The 15,531-nt window shown below is 42.9% G+C and overlaps 1 protein-coding gene across 7 annotated transcripts in view; it reads left to right on the forward strand.

Annotated features, from left to right (window-relative positions):
* Positions 1 to 15,531, forward strand: part of DLG3 (discs large MAGUK scaffold protein 3) — a 363,030-nt gene that overhangs the window by 201,172 nt on the left and 146,327 nt on the right. The window lies entirely within an intron of this gene.

A 15,531-nucleotide genomic window follows, 5' to 3' on the forward strand; every position in this document is an offset into this window, starting at 1 on the left:
GGAAAATGTTTAAGAATTATTGGACTATAGCTAGTACATTACAAAATTACAAATAATTAGTTACGACTGGTGTTGAAAGACATCTTCCACTCATCTCCCTGGGAAATATATACTTTAATGGTGTATTGATGACTTTTTTTTTTTTTTTATTTTTTTTTTTACTATGGGCTTAAAAACTAACAGACAGGTAGTTGCTAACTACCTGCCTGTTCAACTCAGTGCTGGCTCAGAGTGGTCGTTGACCGCAGATGTCAGCTTCTCAACGTCAACAGAACAGCTCTTCCTCTTCCGGGCTGCTCTGTTGACGTTGCGCGACTGCCGACGTCATGCTGATTGACAGCTGGCTCCTCATAGTTAGGCATGACGTCGGCAGTCACACCCAGTCAACAGATTAGAGCAGAAAAATATAACACTACTGTGTCAACGTGATGTCAGCGGAAGCCTCAGAATCGCTGTCAGTGACCTCTCTGTGCCGGCAGATATCGGAGCCGGACACAACAGGCAGGTAGGTAGCAATTACGTGCCTGTTTGTCTTTAGGCCTGTAGTAAAAAAAAAAAATAGTCTTGAATAAACCCTTTAATTGTAGTCCACCCACCTAAAATGCTAGCAAGCCAGTAAAAAAACACATGGCTTCAATCAAAACTTCTGGAAATCTGTAGTGGCTTATGCGGAGCATACAACAGAATGCAGTGCTACTGACCAAAGTGCAGTCAATGAAGTCCCCGGCAGAACCAGAATCATGGTCATATAATTGCAATAGAAAGATTATTCTAGGTTTTGGGGAGATAGAATTGTTATACAGGATAGGCTCCTCTACTAAACCTTGGGAGAAGAGTTTCCTGTATCGACAGTTCAGTTCTGTACAAGCCTCTCAGATGTGCATTGCTTCACAAACCCAACTGGTATAGGTTTTGAAGATGCTGTTGGCATGGCACACATGGCAGAAACATAGGAGCCAGATGAGAAACTGCTGGGTGCATTTCGACTAACGTAGTTTCTCTCAGAAACAGATGTCAATTCTGGTAGCCAGCTAAATGAGGTCAGTGAATCCTGACCTGAGTTAAGCTCTAATACAGCTGTATAAATCCTAACAGAAGATTGCCACAACAGCGTCTTCATTTCAAGCTGCTTCAAAGGCCAGAGCCTGAAATTCTATGACAAATTGGCCAACAGTTATATGACAGAAGAGGCTGCAGAGGAAGCGGACCCAGTGAATTTAGTGAAAAATGACAGGGCAGGTTGGACTTTTGTAGACATGGAAATGTGGCTTCTGCTGGCAATGGTGTGTCATCAGGAACCCATGGCCTGGATAAAGTCACAGAGTGGCCAGCGAGAGGATCATGGACTCACTGAGTAGATAACCAATTTAGAGCTAAACGAGGAAGCGATTTTAGGGATTATCTTTTCATCAACTTGAATCACAGATCCATGGTATACCCATGGTGTAGTATGTAAGCCGTGGTCAGGACAGGAAGAAATTTTGCAACATGAGTAAACAAGTACAGAAGGAGGGCAGGCGGTGGAGAAAGTATTCCAGATTCACAGCAATTCAGAACGGAGTATGGTAAAGGAACAGAAACCGCTTCACAGATCATTGGAACGAAAAAAAAAAAATTTCCCTAGGATGACAGAAGTGATAGTCTGTGGTCAAATAAGAGTCAGATAATTGTAACTAGATATAGGTTCTCTTTCATTTGATCGAATAATAAAGTGTGGTGGGGATTCAATATTTTTTCTTTTGGGTGCAATCTAATTTTGTGAACCCAGTTTTAGTTTCTGACTCCTTATAATACCCAATGTTGTATTTTGTAAACTGCTGATGTAGCTGAATTCTTCTTAATAGTCAGAGCCCTTAACCTGCTGCTTTTTCTGCTGATTTCTTTTTTATATGCACAATAAACATTCACAACTATCTAGCAGCTCCAAATGTTGAGAGACATATACATGTTGTAGGGCGGAAATTTATATTAACAAAATAGAAAAATACTGCTACAAGTGTGTGTATGTGCACAGTTTTGTGTCGTGATCTTGACGCGCCCCTGGGCCTGTGTCGCGCTGCGTTGCGCACGCGGGAGCTTACCCGGAGCCGGATCTCTTGAGGGTTGTAGTCTCGTGGCGGTGATCCGGTCCGTGCCCAGGGAGTCAGACTAAGTGGCGCTGTATCAGCGGTAGATGATGGACGACTACGCCACCCGTTGAATGCAGCTATGGAGCTGCCGCTGCAGGGCAGACCGCTGAGGCCGGTGGAAGGATGGTGCAGCGTGGATGGTATAACCCCCAACGGGAGGGGTATGGCCTCAGGGCAGCCGACGTGGATGATGGGGGTAGCAGGAACCACTCAGACGATGCGGTGTAGTTCAGGGTCTTTACTGGTGACAAAGATAGACCCTCCCGGAGTACTGGCTAGCGGTTGGGGCCTGGTCAGTCCTTGAGCAGATGGGATCTCCCCTGGCCAGGCGGAGTTGTAGGCCTCCCAAACTAACGATACTCTTCTGGCTACCTTGCTAGAAGCGAGTATAAGTAGCCCACGTCCCTGAGTGTACCGTGTGGTGCTCACCCGTATGGCCGGTGACTCGGGGCCTTCTAGTAGCTTCCGCTCCACGACGGCGGTGCTGGTCCCATGCGTGTGACCGTGCCTTCGGGTTTCTTGGCCAGAGGACCTGAAATCCCCTGCCTGACGGATTCTGCTGCTGGGTAGGAGTTAGTCCCCACAGCCTCAGACTCCGGGTCCGGTAAGAAATCTTCTCAGTCAGGGCGAGCTCTGCAGCTGCCAGCCCCTGACTCCTTGTAACACTGCTCCCACAGAGCTCCTGTTGTTTCTTCCTATGCTGCTTCTCTTCTCTGTCTCTACTTCTGGCATGGCCCAGGAGCTGGGCCCAGCCGGAGCCACAGCTCCCTGTCAGCCCTCCTGGCTGAACTCTCCCTCTCCACTCTCTAACCCTGCCTCAGCCCCAGGTTTATACAGGGGAAGTTCTTCCCCTCCCAGGACTGGGCAGGAGGTGTGGCATGCATAGGATTCCTGACCAAGAGACCTCCCACCTGCTCTCAGACATAACATTGCTGTTACTGTGGAAACCAGACCCCTGGGGTGCCACAATCTTATCAGTACCAGTATGTGCATTCTAAAGTTATTTTTTTCTGAGTCTAAAATATTTTACTTTTCTTAATCTAAAATATATATACATATATATATATATATACATATATATATATACACATACACAGTACAGACCAAAAGTTTGGACACACCTTCCATTTAAAGATTTATCTGCATTTTCATGACTATGAAAATTGTACATTCACACTGAAGGCATCACAAGTATGAATTAACACATATGGAATTATATACTTAACAAAAAAGTGTGAAACAACTGAAAATATGTCTTATATTCTAGGTTCTTCAAAGTAGCCACCTTTTGCTTTGATGACTTCTTTGCACACTCTTGGCATTCTCTTGATGAGCTTCAAGAGGTAGTCACTGGAAATTGTCTTCCAACAATCTTGAAGGAGTTCCCAGAGATGCTTAGCACTTGTTGGCCCTTTTGCCTTCACTCTGAGGCCCAGCTCATGCCAAACCATCTCGAATGGGTTCAGGTCTGGTGAATGTGGAGGCCAGGTCATCTGGCGTAGCACCCCATCACTCTCCCTCTTGGTCAAATAGCCCTTACACAGCCTGGAGGTGTGTTTGGGGTCATTTTCCTGTTGAAAAATAAATGATGGTCCAACTAAACGCAAATCGGATGGAATAGCATGCCGCTGCAAGATGCTGTGGTAGCCATACTGGTTCAGTATGCCTTCAATTTTGAATAAATCCCCAACAGTGTCACCAGAAAAGCAACCCCACACCATCACATCTCCTCCTCCATGCTTCACGGTGGGAACCAGGCATGTAGAGTCCATCCGTTCACCTTTTCTGCGCCGCACAAAGACATGGTGGTTGGAACCAAAGATCTCAAATTTTGACTCATCAGACCAAAGCACAGATTTCCACTGGTCTAATGTCCATTCCTTGTGTTCTTTAGCCCAAACAAGTCTCTTCTGCTTGCTGCCTGTCCTTATCAGTGGTTTCCTAGCAGCTATTTTACCATGAAGTCCTGCTGCACAAAGTCTCCTCTTAACAGTTGTTGTGGAGATGTCTCTGCTGCTAGAACTCTGTGTGGCATTGACCTGATCTCTAATTTGAGCAGCTGTTAACCTGAGATTTCTGAGGCTGGTAACTGGGATAAACTTATCCTCAGAAGCAGAGGTGACTCTAGGTCTTCCTTTCCTGGGGCGGTCCTCATGTGAGCCAGTTTCTTTGTAGCGCTTGATAGTTTTTGCAACTGCACTTGGAGACACATTCACAGTTTGCCCAATTTTTCAGACTGACTGACCTTCATTTCTTAAAGTAATGTTGGCCACTCGTTTTTCATTACTTAGCTGCTTTTTTCTTGCCATAATACAAATTCTAACAGTCTATTCAGTAGGACTATCAGCTGTGCATCCACCTGACTTCTGCACAACACAACTGATGGTCCCAACCCCATTTATAAGGCAAGAAATCCCACTTATTAAACCTGACAGGGCACACCTGTGAAGTGAAAACCATTTCCGGTGAATACCTCTTGTAGCTCATCAAGAGAATGCGAAGAGTGTGCAAAGCAGTCATCAAAGCAAAAGGTGGCTACTTTGATGAACCTAGAATATGACATATTTTCAGTTGTTTCACACTTTTTTGTTAAGTATATAATTCTACATGTGCTAATTCATAGTTTTGATGAATTCAGTGTGAATATACAATTTTCAATGTCATGAAAATACATAAAAATCTTTAAATGAGAAGGTGTGTCCAAACTTTTGGTCTGTACTGTATATATATATATATATATATTATATATATATATATATATATATATATAATCGTCTTATCCCGTCTGTCTGTTTGTCTGTCTGTCTAGGAAATCCCGCGTTGCTGATTGGTCCGGCCGCGGCCAATCAGCGACGCAGGATTTCAGAAAAAGATGGCGGCCGTTAGCGGCTCATCTGCCGGACGGAGGCCAGCGGCGATGCAGCTGCCGCTCATCTCCCGGCTGCTAGCAGCATAAGTACCCCGAGCTACGGCGCCGCTGATCTCCCGACGGCAAGTGTGAAGGGAGGGACGGTGCCGCTGCCCGGTCCTCAGTAATACGGTTCGCTGGTCACGGCCGGCGGCTGTGACCAATCAGCGAGATTGGTGCCAAGTTTAAACATCGCTCTGCACAGAGGTCAGCGGTGATGCAGCCGGGAGATGAGCGGCGCTAGCCGGTCATCTCCCGGCTGCTAGCAGCATAAGTACCCCGACCTGCGGCGCCGCTGACTCCCATGTGGCTACCGTCGGGAGATCAGCGGCTTGGCCGCTGATCTCCCGACGGCAAGTGTGAAGGGAGGACCGGGGAGCGGCGGCGCCGGTCGGGATACTTCTGCTGCGAGAAGCCGGTCATCTCCCGCAGCGCCGCTCCCCACTAATACAATTCGCTGATTGGTCGCGGCCACGACCAATCAGCCATATTGGCGCCAAATTTAAAAACCGCTGTGCTGATTGGTCGTGGCCGCGACCGACCAATCAGCGATTTTTGCGCCAAATTTAAACACCGCTCTGCTGATTGGTTGCGGCCGGCGACCGCGAACAATCAGCATTATTGGCGCCAAATTTAAACCCCGTTTTGCTGAGTGGTCGCGACTAATCAGCGATTTTATCGCCAACTTTAAACAAGCTCTCTGGTCTTCACTAACACAGTTCGCTGATTGGTCGAGGTTTCCGGCCGTGACCAATCAGCGATTTTTGCGCCAAATTTAAACAACGTTCTGCTGATTGCGCCCGGTCGGCCGCATACATATTCTAGAATACCCGATGCGTTAGAATCGGGCCACCATCTAGTTGTGGCATATAATGGTCCTTATTTTACAATATGAAAATTGTACAAAAACATTTTGAAATGCCATCTCCTCCCTTCTTTCAGTTCATACTTTAATGTAGCTGGTATTAGTAACGAAATTTACCATATACAATAACTCTCTACTTTCCCTGAGAATAATAATACCAAAAATATTAAAGCCCCTTATCTGGCATCTATGTGGCATACATACTATGGATGCAATTGAAAAAAACAACAACATAGGAATCGAAAGGACCAAGGCAGCATGGAAATAAAGTGAGGACAAAGTTTATTTTTCATAGTTTTTGGAACGCTTTATTCTGCATGATACTATAGCATGTGATACAAATATTCTGATAAAGCTATTTTATCCAGAATACATGATTAATCCTTGTCTGGGAACTGAAATATGTAGTGATAATTATTCTGCTTTGCTTTATTTCAATATTTTATTTTTTTGGGAAGGAGAACATTTTTTTTTAAAGGCGGTGTCTGGTCTTCTTCTACAAGTCTGCAATGACTATGTGACTGCAGACTTCTGAACCCTTACAGTGTGCACACTGCACGCTGTTAGGATTCTAATTATGCATTTTGCTTCCTTTTAGCCACATTCCAACTAGACGTGTACGGCCTTGCTCAGTTCACTTGTATTGAGTGAGACCTAGCACGACTAGTCGGCACGTGACTGCCCGCTCTCACCGGCAACAACACAGAATCTTAACAGCTTGCAGTGTGCACGCTGTAAGGATTCAGAAGTCTCCAGTTGCAGAGTTGCTACAGACTTATCAGAAGACCAGAAACTACTTCTTTAAATTTGATTTTGGAAACAAGGAGATTTAATTTGGAATTATTTTTCAAGTTTTAGTAACAAAAACATATTTTGTCACCTTAATAGGATCAATTTGTCTCCATTACCATCATGCCTGGAGAAAATTGCAGTTACCAGTTAAAAATAATCAACCATCTACCTAAATTTACACATTGTAGTCTCAAAAGAGTTAATCTCCTGAGGATTTTTTTTTACTGTTTTTGCCAAATAGTAATAACCTTGTTTGTGATAATTTTTTTTGTGAAATGCAATCGGCAGGAGTTTTTTTTTCTGCACTCTAATGTTCTTTCAGTATATATTCCCTATAAGGCCTCATTCACACGTCCGTGTTTAAACATGTGCGAGAAAAATATCATACCAGTGTCAGCAGTATTTTACCATCAGTGTGTCATCAGTGTTTTTCATAGACTAAGAAATAAATAAATTACAAAGCTTCTTCTATATTTTGCAGTGTTAAAATGTACAGCACACAGATGCCATACGTGTGAGGTTGGTTTTTCACAGACCCATAGACTTGCATTGGTCCTTTTCATCTGTGCGGTGGGGGGAAAAAAACGGACATGTCTGTGTGTTTTGCACAGACGCAGGGTCCTTTAAAAAAAAAAAAAAAAAAACAGATATGTGAATAGCCTCATAGGCCTAAGGTCTCATGCAGACATCCATGTTGCGTCTGTTTTTTTTTCACAGATACAACAGGTACCTATTATCATTTAGGGTGCTATTCACGACAGCATGTTTTTTCTTAGGCCATGTGTCCATGCTAAACTCAAGGAGACAAGTCTGTTTTTCTTCAGTATCACATAGGAAAAGTGCCAATAGAAGTCTATGGGTCCATGAAAAACACGTACAACACATGGATGGCGTTCTTGTACCATCCGTGTGCTGTAACGTATTTAACAATGGAAAGTATAGAAGAAGCTTTGTAATTTATTTATCCATCCGTGAAAAACACTGATGGTAAAAATAGACACACAGACTGTACGCTGATGATACTGGTACCATTTTTTCACAGGGACATGTGAATGAGGGCTAACTAAGCTTCATTTACAGGGAAAACAGCCCTTAAAGGGAACCTGTCACATGAAAAAACGCTACTAACCTGCATGTTAATAGCCTTTTGAACCTGCCCGGTGGCTGCACTTAGACCCCTGCTGCTAGGAGGAAATTAACTTTCTTGCCCTCAGTAGCATTCGGGTTTTAATTATGGGGGCGGAGGCGGGGCCGGGGCAGGTTCAGTTACCGTTCTGTGTATAGAGAGCGGCAGCTGTAAACTCACCCCGGCACTGACTGACACTGGCTCTGCATTAGGGCCGGCTGTCAGTCAGTTCCGGGGACACGGTTACAGCCACCGCTCTCTATGAACAGAGCAGTGACTGAAACTGGAATGCTACCAGGGGGAATAAAGTTAGACCCCCACTGCCAGGAGGAAATTAAGTGCAGGCGCCGGGCAGGTTCAAAATGCTTTTAATCCTATATCTGCAGGTTAATAGCGTATTTTCACGTGACAGGTTGCCGTTAACATGTGACACCTGCCTCATTTAGGACTGTTTTGGGTCTACTTAGGCCTCATTCACATATCAGAGTATAAACACGTACGTGAAAAAATGGTACCAGTGTCATCCGTGTTTGTTTAGTGTGTCATTAGTGTGTGGTCCATGTGTGCGTTTTTACCATCAATGGTTCAGTGTTTTTCACGGATGCATAAATAAATTACAAAGCTTTTCTTATTCTTTCCATTGTTAAATATGGACATATCTCACGGATAACAGACACGGATGCCATCCGTGTGCTTTACGCGTTTTTCACTGACCCATAGACTTGTATTGGCTCTTTTCATCAGTGATACCAGAGAACAGACATGTCTCCTTGGGTTTTGCATAGACACATACCGTCCGTGAAAAAACACTGACATGGGAATAGCTCCATAGATTATAATTGGTACATTTTGTACCTGAAAAAAAAAACGGATACAACATGTACGTGCTACAGGGATGTCTGAATTAGGCCTTAAGACTGAGCAGCTTGGACAAGGTCTCAGCGGTCAGGTGACTATGGGCATCAATGAAGGTAACAATGGTGTCACTACTAGTGGTATAAAGCAGGGGTGCCACAGGGGCAGTTGCTCTGTACGCCATGTTAGATGTGGGTACAAAATTTCTTAAAAGTTTTAATAATGTATAATTTTTTATCCAATTTGAGCAAAAAACCAGAAAATTACTATAGGGTCAATGGGCAAATTATAATTATAGTATAATATTTTCTTAAAATAAAATACATGTGGTTTCAAGACTCAAAAAGAGCCAACAACGAACATGGGTTAGGAGGTGCATACTTGCCTTGCCCAAGGCGCTGGCAATCCCACACTATTCCATGGACTACTACCTCTATTATTTACAAAGTGCTCATGTATGGATCAGGCACATGATTCACATTTGTACAATTACTTCTGTGACCGCTTTTCTAGAGCTCCATAAGGCCGTGTTCACACACTGTTTGCAGTGCATTTTCACCACAATTTTCCCAAAACACAATAGAAATGCTGCAATTTTACTGCGTTTTTTGGAAATGTGCTACAAAAACGCAATGGGAACACAGTGTGTGAACACAGCTTAAAAAAAACTGAAATATTATTTGTTTGAACACACCCACTCTTGAATTCTGCCAGATGCAGATTGGTTATGGAGATCTTGTTAGGTTACAAATTACCAAAAACATTAACTATCCACCTGGCTACAGTAGAGGCAGCTATACGTGGTTATCACTGGCGGACACAGACAGAAAAGGGCCCCTGTAAAAGAACAATATATGGGCCCTTTGCAGCCCAAAGCACTGCTAAAATGCTAAATTGCATCTGCTTTGGAGGTAGAAATGGTCCCCCCTCACCTTTCGGGCCCCTGACTGATGTTGTATGTTTTCCCATCAAAAACTTTTCATAAAAAAATGAACAGTAAGTAAACATTTACACAATACCATGTACAATGTGTATGTCACATCTCCTCCAGGACGTGCTCTTGTGACGCTTGCTTCATTCACCAGGTGCCTTATTACTTCTGCAAGCAATGCTGGTGATGACCAGAAGCTATGGTTGACGCAGGCTCTATCCAGCCACTAAGACTAGGGTGGCTGGGACCTATAGTGCTGTGTAGTATGGTTGTGTGCTGTCCAGTAATTAGCTCCCTGCTTTGGCCAATTGTAAATCACCACACCCTACTAAAGCTCCCAGGGTTCTGCTGGGAACTGTGAAATATAGTTGTGACTACTATTGGTTAGGCCTGTGGCTCCTACACATTGCTTTGTTGTATCCTTTTGCTTGCTGATTTTGTACTGTACTGTTCCCCTGGTTCTGATCTGACTGCCCCTGCCAGCCTGCACCACCGGCCAGCAGATGACTTTGTGGCCCCAGTCCAGGGGCACTTGTGTAAGTCTAGATCCCTGTACAGGTGTTAAAGTCAACTTGTCATGTGGGGAAAAAAAACACTATTAACCTGCAGATATGGGGTTACTTGGCAGGGTAATAGCGTTTGAACCTTTAAAGGGTGAAGGCCAGGACATGCCCTGAGATCCATTATTAGGCGTAGCTTGTGCTAAACTGGTCTATGGTAGCCATTTTTAGAGCGGCCAGATGCCACTGACAGACCCATGTAACAGTATATCAGTTTGAAAGCATGCGTTGGCAGCTCTGTGTAGACTTCCCCTTAGTGCAAACTTAGGGTACGGCTCATTACTTTTCAGCACTCCCAACCAAACATCAGCAATCGTAGTAACAATGCTTTTGGCCTTTATGTACTTCCAATTTATAAAGGGAAGCCCTCTTATTAGTCACTATATGGAGTATGTATAAAGTGTGGGGTTTTCTGGTTGACTTATCTGTCTAAAATTCCAGAGCTCCCTAGTCTTCCCTTGCTACAGTTACTTCTGTATTGTGTCCTTAAAAGGGTTGTCCAGAAAAAATGTCTGCTTTTAGTCATAAATCGTATCACTTGTCAGGGGGCATTTTCTGGTATTACAGCTCATCCCCATTCCAGGTAATGAGGATGCATTACAATACCAGACCAGCCCATAGACAAACATGGCACTATTTAAGGTTAAAAAGAATATAAAATTAAGGTAAATTTTTCTGTTTATGGCCAACCCATTAAAAAGGTTTTTCCCATGAACAAAAGTTAATTTGAATCAATAGATCTTGGAATAATAATAAGTTCACAACTCCCTGTGCTGAGATAATCTTATAAATGTGCCCCTGCTGTGTACTGTGTAATGGCTGTGTCTGACCGTGTATGGAACATGGTCTGATCATACCACAGCTCCTTGTCAATACATAGTGGCGTAAATGTATGCTAGCATTGGTAATATGGGGCACTGTTAACACTGGCAGCATTCAGAAATTATTATTTTATACATTTATATAATTTATACATATTTAGTGTCTTTAAAACAAAAAACAAAGCCTTTTTTTGAAACCATCAATGTTCCTCTTCTCAGGACTAAATTCATTTCATTATCTTAATTCTGCTCATAATTAAGATCTATCATGCCCCTTCTCAGTTTTGGGGCTCTTCTTTATACCTTTCCTAACTCCTGGGCATCCTTTCTACAAACTGGTTTCCAGAACTGAACTGCACATTCCAGATGAGGTCACACTAACTCTTTGTGAAGTGGTACTATTACGTCCTTGCCCCCAGAGTCCATGACTTTTTTGATATATGACAATATGTTGGTAGCCTCAGAAGCAGCTGATTAACAATGCATACTGTTATTTAGTCTGTGATCTACAAGTACACCCAGATCCTTCTGTAGAAGTGACTCTCCTAGTTGTACTCCCCCTAGACCATATGATGCCTACATATTGTTTGTGTCCAGGTGGATAACTTTACATTTATCCACATTCATCTGCCAAGTGGATGCGCAAACATTCAGTTTGTCTGTCAGCCTGTAATTTATGATCATACTCCATAGTTTAGTTTCATCTGTAAAAATAGAAACAACATTATTAATCCTGTCTTTTATATCATAAATAAGTTGAATAGTAGCAGTCCCAGTACTGAACCTTGGGGTCACCACTTCTAACCAGGTATCACACAGATTAGCAGTCGTTTTCTACAACTCTCTGGGTGTGGTCTTTAATCAAGTTTTCAATCCAATTACAAGCCTATAGACCTTCATTTACCCATTAGGCACCTGTGTGGGTCAAACGTGTTTGCAAAGTCCAAAAGAACTACAGTCACACTACTGGTCTGTCTAGGCTTCTTCTCGCCTCTCCCATACAGACAAATCAGGTTGGTTTGACAACTTTTATTTAGTAGTCTGTCTGGCTATCACTTATAATGTTGATTTCTACCATATATTTATGTATATAATCCCTTACAAGCCCCTCAAACATTCTTCTCACAATAGATGTTAAGCTTACTGGTTTATAATTACCTGGGAAAAACTAGATATCTTTTTGCAAACCGGCACTTTAGCTTTGTGCCTGTCACTTGGTACGATACCAGTCACTTGGGAGTCTCCATAACTTATGTACATGGGCGCAACAATAACTGAGCTGAGTTGCAGCCCATCTGGGCTTGGGCCTTGTTCACATTGTTTTTATTTAACAGCTTGGACCATATAAAGGACTCTGGGATTGACTACATCCACTATACAGAGCTGAAGAACCCATTTAGTAATTCTGCCTTCTCTTGATCTTCACTGACCTACTCGTCATTACCATTATTTAGGAGACCCACCTGTGCGGATCTTGTTTTTTTTTGTAATTATATTTAATGAATTTCTGTTTTGTCTTGCGTTCCTCGGCTGCCTGCCGTTGTGTACTGTACTTTAGCTGATTTGATGATTTTATTACAGATTGTATTCAGCTGTCTGTAGTGTATGAATGCCAGAGCCGATCTCTCAGATTTATATATTCTGAATACCCTTTTTCTGTCACCAATGGCCTTTCGAACAGTAGGTGTAAGTTATATGGGATGTAAGTTTTGTCCTCTATACTTGTTACCTATAGGAATACATTTTGGCCAGTATAGACTTAAAGCACCCCTATTTATCATTTGTATCACTATCTCACAATAGCTGCTCCCAGTTAATGTCCTAAAGTGCAGCCTTAAAACTGTGGAAAAATTTTTAAAAAAAAAATTAGGTGTTTTTGTGCTCCCCAGCTTTTTTTTTTTTTTTTTTACAGTGTAAGCAAAATAAAATATTGTGGTCACTTGTACAAAGGTTTTCACAAACAGCTACATTACCAACAAGCTCTACATTGTTAGAAAAGATCCGATCCAGCAGAGTATCACCCCTTGTTGGGTCTTCCACAAATTGGCCCATAAAGATATCCTAAAAAAGCTGAAGAATTGTTCTCCCCCTTTCAGTTGAAGGAGAACCATGAGTCAATATCTAGTTAAAATCTCCCATAATCACAACTGTACCAGCCTGTGCAGCCCACGCCATCGGATTATGCAGCTAACCCAGTAATTTATCAACCTATTCTACCACATGCCAAACCCTGGCACCAGGGAGACAGCGAACCTTCCAGTTGAGGTGGTGTTGCCGACAGATTAATCTATCCGTCCACCTGGATATCTGAATCCCCTAAAACAACGTCCCCTAATACTCTTTCCCTACCTACTTTACCATTCCTACTCCCCTAGCTGGCCTTTTCCCCTAGATGTTGGGGAGAGAGTATACACTAGTGTTGCCATTTCTCAGACTAACAACTTTGCGACATCACTGAATTGGGCCGTTTTGTTTGGAAGCACAGAAGTACGAGTGGTCTTCTTTTTTATAGAGCCCCCTCTACACCCAATTACTACATTGACCCAGCTACTTGCATGATGCTCCTGAAATAAATTTTCCACCCCCCCCCCCCATGTTTATACCATTAGGTGCTTGCTTAGTGAGCAGCATGCTCCACTTGAAATTGTCAACCTCAGTGTTGCATTTTGCTCCTCCACATCTGTCATGGCGGTATTCACCCTGGAACGCCTGCTCCTGTTTGTGCAATAAAGGAAACCTTCGCTCTTGCTACCCATTCTCCAATCAAACAAAACAGTTAAGAATAATCTAAAGTAGAAAAAAGTGAAGTACTTACAGGTCTGGAACTCTTGCTTTTCAGCTTCTGATTCCAACTCCTGTTTATCAACTCCCACTATATTGAACATACCAAGCAAGTTGAGTCAAGTACAGTAAATGTGTGCCATCACTGCCGACTTATAAAAGCATCTCAGCTATGACATTATTGATAAATCTTCCCTAATATGTCTATGGTTTATATAAAGCATCATAATTCATAGTAAGTCATACGTTCAGAGATGTACACCCCATGACTGTTAGTAATATATAGGTTTTATATATTTCTCATATAATATATTCATATAGATTATCAGTAATTAACAACATTTAAAATTACACAACTACTAAATCATCATATTATAGACATAATTATGACTTTACATAGCATTTCTCTCATGATGGGTGTGAATGGATTTTGCACTGTTATTTTTATACAAACTTTGTATTAATAAATGGTACAAGCGAATATAATAACCTTTGTAATATGATTCTTTATCTACTTATGAGCCACTCCTCTATCTCCTACAGTCCCAAAGACAGTGAATTGAGTGAGTGGGTTTTGAGAAATGGTCACCTCCACTCTATTCAAAATGGGGCTGCAGAGCTCCGTTCTCGGTGTTCCAGAGCCCCAGCTTTGGGAACTCTGGGGATCCCAATGGTCAGATCACGAGCAATCAGCAAGTTAACCCTTATCCCCTAGGATAGAGGATAACTTGTTTTGTTTTTTTGGTGAGTAAATTAAGTCTTTGATTAAATGCAGTTATCATGCTTCAGATGAAAACCGCAGCTGCCCTGTGTCACTGTGGTCTTTCCATTGTTTCCAACACAATCACTTAAAGGGAGCCTGTCATGTCCCCAAACACTACAGGCCAGAAGGTATGGGGTTAATCTGCAGATTCCAGTGTTCTAAAGCCATGTGGCCACTGCACTGAGAGTCTGGCCACCATGAGGAAATGAGCTTTCATAATCTGGCTTCCAATCATAGAGGCGCAGCTGGCACGGCTTCAGTTACCATTCAGTACATAGTGAGCACCGGCTGTAACCACACCCCGGCACCGACTGACAGCTGTGTCTGTACTAATGCACTGCTGAGCGAGCTGGCTGTCAGTGCCGGGGCATGGCGAAGCCATCGCTCACTGTGTACTGGGAGGTAACTGAAGCAGCGTCGGCCTCTATGACTGAAATCCTGAGGCTCCTGGGATGAATACAGTTAATTTCCTCCCAGCAGGCGAGCCTTCGGTGCAGAGGCCACACCGCTCTAAAATGTTTTTAACCTGCAGATTAACCCCATATCTGTAGATTAATATCATTTGGGGACATGACATGTTCCCTGTAATCTTGCAGGGAAACTGTTTTTTTCACCTGAAAAATCACAGGGCCGTACTTGTCCTCTGCATGTGAATGCATCCTAAGCGACTATTTGCAATTGTTCTTTTTTAAGGGACTGACTCTTAACACTGCATTGTTATTAAGATGGACATCCTTTTCCAATGCGATGTATATACTGTATTGCATAGTGAAGTGATGTCCTGTGGTGATACATAGTACGGAGCAGCGCCGCCATGATCTGTCCGTCCTAGTATTAGTGCTCTGGCTGTCGGCTACTGGTATAAATCTGAGTATGCGTTGTCATACTGGAACGCTGCGCCACAATGCTGATAAGAGGGGTAGATATGAGTAGTATAGAAAATGCAGAACTATGTTTTCCTGTACCCACTTTTTCTTTTGGCTAAGAAGGCAAAAATTGC

This window comes from Phyllobates terribilis, unplaced genomic scaffold (genome assembly GCF_046119375.1).
Source record: "Phyllobates terribilis strain yellow unplaced genomic scaffold, ASM4611937v1 Scaffold_7__3_contigs__length_470593459, whole genome shotgun sequence".
Classification (NCBI taxonomy): Eukaryota; Metazoa; Chordata; class Amphibia; order Anura; family Dendrobatidae; genus Phyllobates; species Phyllobates terribilis.